This window comes from Natator depressus, chromosome 2 (assembly GCF_965152275.1).
Source record: "Natator depressus isolate rNatDep1 chromosome 2, rNatDep2.hap1, whole genome shotgun sequence".
In the NCBI taxonomy this organism is placed as follows: domain Eukaryota; kingdom Metazoa; phylum Chordata; order Testudines; family Cheloniidae; genus Natator; species Natator depressus.
Window position 1 is genome coordinate 61,305,458 of NC_134235.1, and position 12,791 is coordinate 61,318,248.

At 43.4% G+C, this 12,791-nt stretch overlaps 1 protein-coding gene and 1 long non-coding RNA gene across 2 annotated transcripts in view; one reads left to right on the plus strand and one right to left on the minus strand.

The window, feature by feature from the left end:
- LOC141982331 (uncharacterized) overlaps window positions 1-7,022 on the minus strand; it is a 73,985-nt gene extending 66,963 nt beyond the window's left edge. Inside the window, exon 1 of the long non-coding RNA XR_012638031.1 lies at window positions 6,940-7,022. This is a non-coding gene — a long non-coding RNA (uncharacterized LOC141982331). The remainder of the gene's footprint in view (window positions 1-6,939) is intronic.
- CYP7B1 (cytochrome P450 family 7 subfamily B member 1) overlaps window positions 1-12,791 on the plus strand; it is a 178,878-nt gene that overhangs the window by 124,377 nt on the left and 41,710 nt on the right. The gene's annotated exons all lie outside the window — the stretch shown is intronic.

The window sequence follows — 12,791 nt, forward strand, 5'->3', positions numbered from 1 at the left end:
GTACAAAACAAAACCTGAAGCATAAGAATACATCTTTTTAAATGTAGGCCCTGATCCTGACAATACTTACTTGTATGCTTAATTGTTTGCAGGAGTCTGGGCCTTAAATTGCACAGTATGTACATGTGTTTTTAGAATGTTAAAGACCATGTAAGTGCGCTGCATTATTTAATACCACTGAACACCCTTTCTAATTTTCTTAATACTGTGAGTCATTCAGCTTCTGGGCATTAGTCAGCTTGTTACATAGATGATTTCCTTCATAATTATGGACAGTTTTGTTGCCTTGCTTTTCTCTTTTCCTTGGCAAACACTAGTACTTCACCAGTATTAATGGAGTTGCCTGTTGCTATTACAAGTTTAGCAAGCTTAGGCTGCAGTTTCATTTCTTACTGCCATGCATTCAGTTATGATATGCAGTCCATTAATTACTTCACTAAAATAAGCTACTTATCCATGTAGTTACTGGGCCGGATCCATAGCGGTGCTGCACTCTTGCTGCTTTGAAGTTGCATTGACTTTACTGGGAGTGGAGGGGATGTGTGTGCATATGTAGATAATTTTTCCCCTTTCTATCACAGCAGGAGGAGGCATATTCTTTCTAGATATTTCACTCCATATTTCTGAAAATTTTTGCTGAATTTGAGACTAAATTTAGGAATTGTCATGACTTTTGGTCTCATTTATTTCGCATGTGAAGTTGTAGATGAGCATTCTGTGGGTCTTCTGGCTGGCATGTAAGGGATGGAAGTTATATATACAATTCTTCTGCATCATCAAGCAGCCGTACACAATAATAGTTCATTTGTAAGTAGAAAAATATAACGCTAATGTTTTTTGGGTATTTGAGCTTTAACCTCTCTAGATGAACAGGCCAATGTATTTCACATAATAGTTCCATCTTGACTTTTCCTTCAGATCTAATTGGTATTGCATCGGGATCATAGTGATGTTATGTATATTGTGGCAATTTTTATTTTCAAAATGAAACTGCTCCCAGATTCAAGAGGTCTGGTTTTACAATTTAAAAACAAAACAAAATAAAACCATTACAGACATACACTTCTTGTTTCCAAATCCGCTAGCTACCCCTGAAAGCTGTCACTGTCACTCAGAGGGGTAGGAGGGAGAGCACTGTCAGCACTGAGTAACAGAGATAGTCAAAAGGAAAGTAACATGGAAATAAAATACCCTTGAAAAGAGATACGTTGGTTAAGCTGAACAAAAACAAATTACAAAAGGGAAAATAAAATGAAAGGTTAAGTCAAGAGACCATCTAATCAAACAGCAGTCAGAGGAGGTGGCATGTGAGCTACCGACAAGACAAATAATGTGAGGCCAGAAGAAAGAGAGGGGAAACTTCTTCATTGCAGTAGTCAGGAGACTGAATTATGTTGTTGGTAACCGACCCACGATCTCAGTTTCTCAACTGCGGTGAGAAAAAAAATAGCACACCTACATAGAGAGACGTGAAAAGGTGGCTTTAAGCCAACTTTATGTTCCCCCCCAGTCCTGGATCAGCTGTGTGCCAGCCCAGACCCTCAGTATAACTTAGAACAGCCTGAAGGTTGCTCTAAGTCCTGCTGGCTGTCAATGTCCCTAAGTGCCTGTTACAGCAGCCAGGACTTGCTGGGGCATATCGAAGGGTTGGCCATACCTCTTTTCCCTTGGCCATGTCCTTTAAACCATCCAGAGGAAATGGGAGGTTGGGAATGGCATAGGAGTTACTATGGTGACTGTGTCACTGTGGGAGGCCCCTATCTTTTAAGTAAAATTCCCATAGTTGGCTTGCCAGCTTTTGGTGCTAGCACAATCTAGCCCCAAATTCAGAGACAATATTTTACAAAGGTCTAGGATTCTGTGACTATGCAATGGCTGCCATTTTGGCCCACGATTTTGCTATGATTTTGCAAGTTTCATTCACAGTTCAGCTTCTCTAAGGCTTCCTTGAGAGTTCTTAGGCTTATACATGTAATTAGCATTTCTCTGATAATCTGAGTGCTGTCATGATCAGAGGGAAACCATCCCATCTAGTCTTATATCCCTTGAAGCTCTGTGAATGCTTGTACCTTGTGGTCCCTTTAGTCTGTCCTGTTAGTGTAACAATTTGAGGTCGATGTTATAACTGGCCCAGATCCTCAGCTAGTGTAAATTGTCTTGGCTCCATTTACATTAATGCAGTAATAGTGATTAATACCACTTGAGGATATGTTGTAGCAGTAGTAATACATTCTAGAACTGGTTAAAATAGGAATTTCCATCCTGAAACAAATTCTGATACTTTGAAATTTTGTTGTTGTCCCAAATGGGAACCAAAAGTTGAAAAGTTGTTTGTTTGGTTTTTTGCAGGACAGAAAGTTCTTCAAGGAGTGTCCCTGTGGGTGCTCCACTTTAGGTGTCTTGGCACCCTGCGCCTGTAATCGGAGGTTTGTAATAGCAGTGCCCTGGTTGGCTGTGCATGTCTGGCAACCATCTCGCGCCACTCCAAATGGCTACCTAGCACGCGCAGCCAACTGCCTCCAGCTCCTTCTGTACCGCCCTCGGCTTGAGTCGGAGGGATAGCAGCGTCCCTTCAAATCCATAGATAGTTCATATTCCTTCTTTTTTCCTTTATCCTCTCAATCTTAGTTAACTTCAGTTAACAGTCTTAATTTCTTCCATGTTTTTAAAAAAAATTGTGTACACTTCCCCCACCCTTTGCCGCCACCCTGCGGGCCTCTGTCAATGACAACTGATTTAAAAACGGGCTACCCGATTTTTCTCCAGAGCTGGCCCTTCCTCAGGCATGCCTGGTTCCCCTGGATTTAGACGCTGCCTGACCTGCAGACTGTCAATACCATTTCAGACGGCCACGCTCAATGCATCCACTGTCTGGGAAAGACCCATATTCCCCAAAAGTGTCCTCATAAAAAAACAACTACCAGGACACTGGAGGCCAGGGACCTCCAACTTAAGATACTAATGATGGAGAAATCCCTCAGGCCAGCCTCCGGAACCCAGAGTCCAGGATGCCTCCTAGCCAACGGTCGCCAGCAGCAGTCTCAGACAAGGGCTCCACTACCAAGACCGCTTCTAAGGACCATGTCCCTAAAAAGGTGACCAAACACTGGTCTCAGTCATCGCCACAGCAAGATCCACCTAAAAGAAAGCGAAAAATCTGCCCCAGTACCAACGGCACTGAGAGCCTCGGACTGGCAGGCACCGGGAACGTCCAGTACCGAGACTTCCCGAGGAGCCGAGGACCCGTCACGGGCAGGCTCTCAGTCAGCTGCACGATCTAAAGCCAAGCTCCCTAACTTGCCACCAACCATGCCGAAAAACGTCCCGGCACTGACCAGTGTAATGGCACCACCTGCTGCACATACACAACTCAGCAAGACCTCGGCACCGACCATTCTGCCTCTTTCTTCTCAAACTGTGCTGCCATGCCCAGCACTGAGCTTCCCGGTACAGCAGCTTTTCACCAGACAGGCAGACCTAGCAGTCTCTTCTATGCCAGGGACCCCCTTATTCGGTACTGACAGATACCCCAGCGAGGTCCGGACCAAGCCAGATCATCACCCCAGGGGCTTCAGCGCCACCTCTCTGCAGTGATGATGAGGAGGACAACCCAGGACTGTATACCCCTCGCCACTTCTCTCCTAAAGCTGGACCCTCATATCACCAGCCACTGGAAGACGTGTGAGCCTGGCAGCCACAATCCTGGCTGCCGCCTCCTATGGCCCTCCCACCCAACTGGCAATACTGGGACCCGTAAGCCATCTATAGGGCACAGAACATTAGACCACCGAGCCCACCAGTCTCCAGAGCACCCCGCTGTCCCTTGCCAATGAACCCAGCACCTCCAGAGGCCCAGGATGAGGAGATTGAAGAGCAGGAGGAGGCACCTGAAGGAGACATCTTGCCGCCTACACACATTTCATTTTTGTCTCCAGATGAAACAGTCAGGCCACCACCACACACATCGGGAGATGACTTCAAGTCCTGTCAGGACCTTTTAAGAGGGTAGAGGACTCCCTCGACATCTCCTTCTCTGAGCTCCCTGAGACCCAACATAAGCTCACTGACATTCTCCAGGCATCCCCATCAGCAAAAATAGCACTGACTATTAATGCTGCCATAATGGACTCTGCGAAAGCCATCTGGCAGACACCAACCCTTGGCCCCTCCTTACTGCAAAAGGTTGGACAAAAAATATTACGTGCCAGCAAAAGGGGCTGAATTTCTCTTTACCCACCCCACTCCTAATTCACTGGTCGTGGAGGCAGTAAATCAGAGGGGCAAACAGCAACAGTCTAGATCCATCCCTTACAACAAGAACTGGAAGAGGCGAGACCTCTTTGGGTGCAAAGCCTATTCTTTCGCCACCTTGCAATTCCACATCACAAATTACTCTGTACTACTCGCAAAATATACACACAACCTCTTTTCTACAATGTCATCTTTTATTGAACATCTCCCAGAGGACAGGAGAGAAGCGTGTAAGTCCAGCATTTCCGAAGGCGCTCTCATCACAAGGATATCCCTGCAAGCCTTTCTCAATTCCACGGACACAGCAGCATGGTCCAACGTGACCTACGTGGTCATGCATCGGGCATCCTGTTTCCACCTATCGGGATTCCCGAGGGAGGTACAGTCTACAGTTAATGACCTACCCTTTGAGTGTCAGAAACTGTTTGCCGAATCCACCAATGTGTCCTTGCATACTTTAAAGGACTCCCGGGCCATCTTAAAGATTCTCAGTATCTATGTCCCTGGAAACAAGAAAAAGCAGGGCAGGTTTTACAACACCAAATTCCGGGCTGCACCATACTCCCAGCCCCAAAGACACTATACCCAATGCCGCAAAGAGAGGCAGATGGGACGAAGGCAGAATCAAGACCAGCCTTCCACCTCCAGACAATCATTTTGAAGATCTGGTCGAGGGCCCAAGACCTCTACACTCTCTAATTCTGGATCTCTAATTAGAATCACCATATTACCCAGTCTGGAACAACATCACCGCAGACAGATGGGTCCTGGAAATTATCCAGCAGGGTTACGCCTATTTATTTATTTATTTCTATCCCACCTACCCACTGCCCTTCCCCGTCCCTCTTCAGGGACCCCTGTCACGAGCCCCTGTTACAACAGGAAATATACCACCTCCTGCAATTAGGGGCTGTGGAATCAGTACCAGTTCAACAAAGTGGAAGAGGATTTTATTCCCATTATTTCCTCGCTCAGAAAAAAAAGGTTGGATGGAGACCCATCCTGGATTAATACAAACTCAACAAGTTTGTGAGAACACAGCGATTCAAAATGGTGACCTATTAATGATAATTCCGGCATTAGAGAAAGGAGATAGGCCCTTGTCCCTCGACCTATAAGATGATTACTTTCATGTCACCATTCACCTAGTGCTCAGAAGATTCTTGTGCTTCACCCTAAGACATCAACATTACAAATACAAAGTGCTACCCTTTGGACTGTAAACCCAAGGGTCTTTTCCATGGTCCTCACCGTTGCTGCAGCTCACCTTCGCAGACTATGGGTCATGATTTTTCCATACCTGGATGACTGCCTATTTAAGCGCACCGACACAGCAGGCAGCACTAGAAGCCACACCAACCACAATGGCCCTATTTACAAACCTTGGACTTAAAATAAATCTTCAGAAGTCCACTTTGGTCCCTGTCCAACAGTTGGAATTTATAGGGGCCTATCTTGACTGCCTCAGAGCAACAGCAAGGTTACACCAACAGCGCTTCCTCAACTTAACCACTCTGATTACTACAGTCACTGACAGCCCACAAACATCTGCCAGGACGTGCCTACGACTGTTGGGACACATGGCTGCTACAACTTTCATCGTCAAACATTCCAGACTACATATGAGATGCCTACAAGCCTGGCTTCACACCTGCTATATACACACAAGCACTCCTTCACCAGGTGGCTCACCATGTCCCGCAAGGTAAAGGATTCTCTCGAGTGGTGGATGCACCCACAAAACGTCTGCTCAGGTGTCCCTTTCCAACACAAAGCTCCTTCAGTTACAATCACCACAGATGTCTCCCTTGGTGACACCCTCCTCGTGAAATGGGAGGCGCCGCTAATGTATGTATTCCCTCCAATTCCACTTCTGAGTTGGGTTATACACAGGATCAGGCAAGACAAGTCCAGGGTCATTCTCATTGCACTTACATGGCCCAGATAAACATGGTTCCCATACCTGAGACTGGTGGCAGTGAAACCACCTTGAACCCTCCCTTTAATACCTCACCTCCTGACACAGGACTCAGTCACACCAATCTAGCCCTTCTCCATCTCAAGGCCTCGTTTCTCCATGGCTAACAGGTATTGAGAAAGACTATTCCGATGAAGTTAAAGACATACTCTGGAACAGCCGCAGACTAAGCACATGAAAAACATATACACAGAAGTGGACACGATTTCACACCTGGTGCGAGGCTAACCATATTTCTCCACAATCAGCCCCACTGCCCAGGGTCCTCGAATATATACTGGGTCTTAAAAAATCGGGGCTATCCAACAGCTCCATCAGAGTACACCTTGCTGCAATCACCTGGTTACATGATAATGTGGATGGAGCCACTATCTTCGCTCATCCAATGACTAAGCGTTTTCTAAAAAGCATGATGAATACCTACCCAACCCTAAAAGAACCTACGCCCATGTGGGACCTTAACCTCATCCTCCGTAGCCTCATGGGGAAACCATTTGAACCCTTAGCGACTTGTTCTTTGCTACATCTATCAATGAAAGTGGCCTTCCTCATCACCATCACATCAGCAAGAAGTGTGGGAGAGCTAGGTGCCTTAATGACACACCCCCCTTACACCACATTCTATAAAGACAAAGTGATCCTACGGCCACACCCCAAAGTCATACCCACGGTAGCCTCGCCCTTGCATCTAAATCAACTGATATACTTACCTGTGTTTTTCCTGAAACCACATGCCAACAACAGGGAGACTTCTCTTCACACACTTGACATCCACAGAGCACTAGCCTTTTACCTAGAAAGAACAAAAACATTTAGAGAATTGTCTAGTCTTTCTCCCTTAACAGAACATTTGAAGGGTCAGACCATCTCTAAAAAGAGAGTATCTAAATGGATATTGTGCTGTATTTGTTTGTGTTACCAGCAGAACAACCTTCCTGCTCCACCAGGAGTTTGCACACACTCCATCAGAGCATTATCAACATGGATAGCATTTCTCAATAACATACTGTCATAAATATAAAGGGAAGAGTAACACCTTTAAATCTCTCCTGGCCAGAGGCAAAACCCTTTCACCTGTAGAGGGCTAAGAAGCTAAGGTAACCTCGCTGGCAACTGACCAAAATGACCAATGAGGAGACAAGATACTTTCAAAGCTGGGGGCAGGGAACAAAGGGTCTGTCTGTCTGTGTGATGCTTTTGCCAGGAACAGATCAGGAATGCAGCTCAGAACTCCTGTAAAAAGTGAGTAAGTAATCTAGCTAGAAATGTGTTAGATTTCCTTTTGTTCAATGGCTGGTAAAATAGGCTGTTCTGAATGGAATGTATATTCCTGTTTTTGTGTCTTTTTGTAACTTAAGGTTTTGCCTAGAGGGATTCTCTATGTTTTGAATCTGATTACCCTGTAATCAGTAAGGTATGATATTTACCATCCTGATTTTACAGAGGTGATTCTTTTACTTTTTCTTTAATTAAAAGTCTTCTTTTAAGAACCTGATTGCTTTTTCATTGTTCTTAAGATCCAAGGGTTTGGGTCTGTGTTCACCTGTATAAATTGGTGAGGATTTTTATCAAGCCTTCCCCAGGAAAGGGGGTGTAGGGCTTGGGGGGATATTTTGCGGGGAAGACGTCTCCAAGTGGGCTCTTTCCCTGTTCTTTGTTTAACACACTTGGTGGTGGCAGCATAGGGTCCAAGGACAAGGCAAAGTTTGTACCTTGGGGAAGTTTTTAACCTAAGCTGGTAAGAAAAAGCTTAGGGGGTCTTTCATGCAGGTGCCCACATATGTACCCTAAAGTTCAGAGTGGGGAAGGAACCTTGACACATACCTATCACAGACATTTGCAAAGCAGCTACCTGGGCCTCTGCCCACACTTTTTACTAAACACTACACTCTCAAGCAACAATCAGCTACAGACGCACAGTTTGGATTCTCAGTGCTAGCCACTGTCAATAAACCAACTCCAAAGTCCCCCCTTCACTGCTCCATAGTCACCTAAAGTGGAGCACCCACAGGGACGCTCCTCGAAGAAGAAGAGAAGGTTGCTCACCCTGTGCAGTAACTGAGGTTCTTCAAGATGGTTGTCCTGTGGATGCTCTACTACCCCCCACCCCCACCCCTTTCCCCTCTACTTCAGAATTTCATGCTTATCCTCTGGGGTGGAGAAGGAACTGAGGGTCGGTTGGCTTCGCATGCTAGGTAGCCACTCGGAGCGGTCAACCAGGTCACTGCTACTACAAATCTCTGATTACAGGCCGCAGGGCGCCAAGACACCTAAAGTGGAGCACCCACAGGGACAACCATCTCGAAGAACCTTAGTTATTGCACAGGGTGAGTAACCACCTCTTCTGAAAAAATCAGATTTGGAATTTTCAAAGGAAAATATTTCAACATACCTGAAAGGAAATGTTTAGTTGTGGCTTGTTTTGACATAAATCTGTGTCTCCTGGAGCTGCCCTGGTGCTCCATGGGCATTGTCTTTTGGGTGCTTTGTGCCACCAATGTCCTCTGTCAGCCAGGCTCTCCAGCCACACTACTATATTATTTAGGCACAGTGCTGAATTAAAGAATTTTGTGGGCCTGTGCACTATGGCAGTTGGGGTCCCCCCACCTTCATTGCCCCGGGGGGTTCCTGCCCCTGTGGAGGGTGAACCAAACCCACACTCACTCCACAGTGGCTCTTGTCCCACAGGGCTGACCATGATCTCTGCTCTGCCCTGTTGGCTCTCACCACAGCATGCAGGCAGGCCTCCCCCCCCCCCCCCATAACAAGGCCCTGTTTCTCTCCTGACCCTAGATGTGTATGTGTTTCTCCCCGCCAAGTGCACATTGGTTAATCCAGGCTTGCATATGCATAATTTATATGGTTTAGAGTAAGATCTAACACACTCTCCAAAACAAGGAACATGTATTCTGCCACATCATTCCCTTCCTCCCATCCATCACCAAACTAGCTAACCTTAAGAAAAAATGTCATAGAATGCTATAAAGGACTAAATTCCAGGTGATTCTAAAACGTGCAGTTAGAGAAGAGCCTGCACAAAAATTTGCATCTTAAATCGTATCCATAGAATGTCTTGGGTTCAAATGTCTGTCCAGCTGGAGTGAATTCCAGAGGCCCTGCTACTTCCCCTGGCTCTCACGAGCTTCACTTTTGGGGAAGTCAACTAAAGTATTCTATGATGTAGCATAGAAGTAGTGGTGGTGTCTTGGATAACAGGGATATAGACCATTTAGGTGTTTGTATGTAGCAAACAGCGTCTGGAATTCCACCTTGGAAATGAAATGGCACCCAATGCAAAGGATAGAGCACAGGTATAATACACTTTTCCAGACCTACCTAAAAGGTGAACAGCTACATTCTCCACCAACTGATTCTTTGTGCAATCCAGGATAGCGTGTAAGTCTAGGTGGCTCTAACAGACCTCCAGGCAATCATAAGAAGGCCCACATCAGAGAGGAAAGACACAATCTCTTAGTCAAAGATGAAAGAAAATATTTCTTGCCACTGTTGCTATCTGGGAATGAGGGGGCATGGATAAATTTTCAGAGAGCCACAATGAAAAACTAAATATTCCCGCAGCTCCCATTGACTGGGAACAGCGAACCACAGCCACCGGGAGCTGCAGGGGGGCTGTGCCTGTGGATGATCAATATCAGCAAAATGTCTCGCGGCCCACAATCAGATTACCCTGATGGGCTGCAGGTTGCCCACCACTGCTTTAAACCATTGAGACTGACACCATTTTTTGTGATAGTGAAGTTTAAAGCCTGACCGAGTGTCTAAAAATTGGAGGTCATCTAATGCTGTTGAAGTTGGCTTGCCACCATCTTGTCCATGACATTTTTAGTTAGAACAGGGACTAGAGCATCGATGTGAACAAGTAAGAGTCTCCTAGGATGAACCGTTATTGCAAGTCCTCACTGTTGGGATTGCTGAGGAACCCTTACTTCAGGAGGAGATGGTGATCAGATCACAGGAGAGGCACGTTCATTAAATCCTCCTTAATATCGCAGCCAGTGCTCAAATCATATCCAGGGTGTGTTCATCTGCATACCAGAGTCTATTAAGCAGATATCTTTGATTAAATGGTGTAGAGAGGGACTCATGTCCTTACATGCAAGTATTTTGAGGTATTCAGCAGCTTAGTGTTTTCCCTGAGGATTTATTGTTCAGTGGATGCCATCTACTTGTTTGAGATTGTTTATGATCTGACACTCTCCTCATATATTTCAGTCAGACATATTAGAGATTATTCTTGCATTGTTTGTTTTCGATACTAGGAATTAATATTTCATGTATTAACTTCCTTTAACTCATTATATAGGTACATGTGCCTTTTTTTATGAACAGTGTAAGCCTGTTTCAATTTATCCATGATATATTTTATCTTGGGTTTTTCAGTTAAAATTCCCATGTTTTTTGTTTTAGCATAACAATAGTGGTGTTTATTGCCTTTTACGTTAGAACAAAAGCACTTGGATGTCAGTTGATAGATTGACATAACTAGCTTTCTCTCTTAATTAGAAGAGAATAAAACTGTGTAGGGATGTCAATAAAATGACAGATGTATCATTAACAGGAGGCTACATTGCATCAGTACTGTGCAAATGCTTGGAATAGAAATGTTAGCAATTGTTACTAATATCTTTAAATTCTGATTGCCATTTTGTAGTGTACTTTTTTAAATTAAAAAATGATAAAACTAAAGGTACACAGTATAACATATGAAAAGAATAGTTGTTAGTACCGGAGAACTCCAACATTATGAAGACAAGCTTATATGTGAAGTATTTTTAATGAATTGGAAGGTATAAAACTAGGGCTATCAAGCGATTAAAAAGATTAATTGCGATTAATTGGGCTGTTTAAATAAATGGTATTGTATTATTGTTTAATATTTTTGGATGTTTTCTACAGTTTCAAATATATTGATTTCAATTACAACACAGAATGCAAGTGTATAGTGCTCACTTTATATTTATTTTTAATACAAATATTTGCACTGTAAAAAACAAAAGAAATACTATTTTTCAGTTTACCTAATACAAATACTATAGTGCAGTCTCTGTATCATGAAAGTTGAACTTATAAATGTAGAATTATGTACAAAAAATAACTTCATTCAAAAATAAAACAATGTAAAACTTTAAGGCCTACAAGTCCACTCAGTCCTACTTCTTGTTCAGCCAATCGCTCAGACAAACAAGTTTTTTTTACATTTGCAGGAGATAATGCTGCCCGCTTCTTGTTTACAGTGTCACCTGAAAGTGAGAACAGGCATTTGCATGGAATTGTTGTAGTAAGATATTTACGTGCCAGATGCACTAAAGATTCGTATGTCCCTTCATGCTTCAACCATCATTCCAGAGGACATGCGTCCATGTTGATGACGGATTTGCTCTTCTTAAACCTTGGGTCAAGTGTTGCAGCTATTTTTAGAAATCTGATATAGGAACCTTCTTTGTGTTTTGTCAGATCTGCAGTGAAAGTGTTCTTAAATCAAACAACATATGCTGGGTTGTCATACGAGAATACCATAACACACAATATATGGCAGAATGTGGGTAAAACCATGGAGCAGGAGACATACAATTCTCCTCCAAGGAGTTCAGTCACAAATTTAATTAACACATTTTTTTTAACAAGCATCATCAGCATGGAAGCATGTCCTCTGGAATGGTGGTCAAAGCATGAAGAGGCATATGAATGTTTAGCATATCTGGCACATAAATACCTTGCAATGCCGGCTACAAAAGTGCCATGCGAATGCCTGTTCTCCCTTTCAGCTGACACTGTAAACAAGAAGTGGGCAGCATTATCTCCCATAAATGTAAACAAACTTGTTTCTCTTAGCGATTGGCTGAACAAGAAGTAGGACTGAATGGACTTGTAGGCTCTAAAGTTTTACATTGTTTTGTTAGAGTGCAGTTATGTAACAAAAAATCTACATTTGTAAGTTGCACTTTCACAATAAAAATATTGCACGACAGTACTTGTATGAGGTGAATTGAAAAATACTATTTCTTTTGTTTGTCATTTTTACAGTGCAAATATTTGTAATAAAAAGTAATATAAAGTGAGCACTGTACACTTTGTATTCTGTGTTGTAATAGAAATCAATATATTTGAAAACATAGAAAAACATCCAAAAATATTTTATAAATTTCAATTGGTATTTTGTTTAAGAGTGTGATTAAAACTGCGATTAGTTGTAATTAATTTTTTTAATCACGATTAATTTTTTTGAGTTAATCGTGCAAGTTAACTGTGATTAATTGACAGCCCTCGTAAAAGCCCATTATTCAAGATGTTTTTTCTCAATAAATCCTCAACATATAGATTGCACCAGCAAGGTGAGAACTTGGATGCATCCACACATTTGTACAAATGCAATATCAGTAATTGTGTAAATATCAAGATTTGTGTGCACAAAAATATGATTTGTAAATTAAGAGCAATGACCACACGGCACCTTTAAGCAGGGGTGAGGGGATTTGGCTGGCTGGTCGAATGAAGGGAACAGTGTTTTATGGCTGGGGAGGGGAAAGAAAGAGGTCAAACT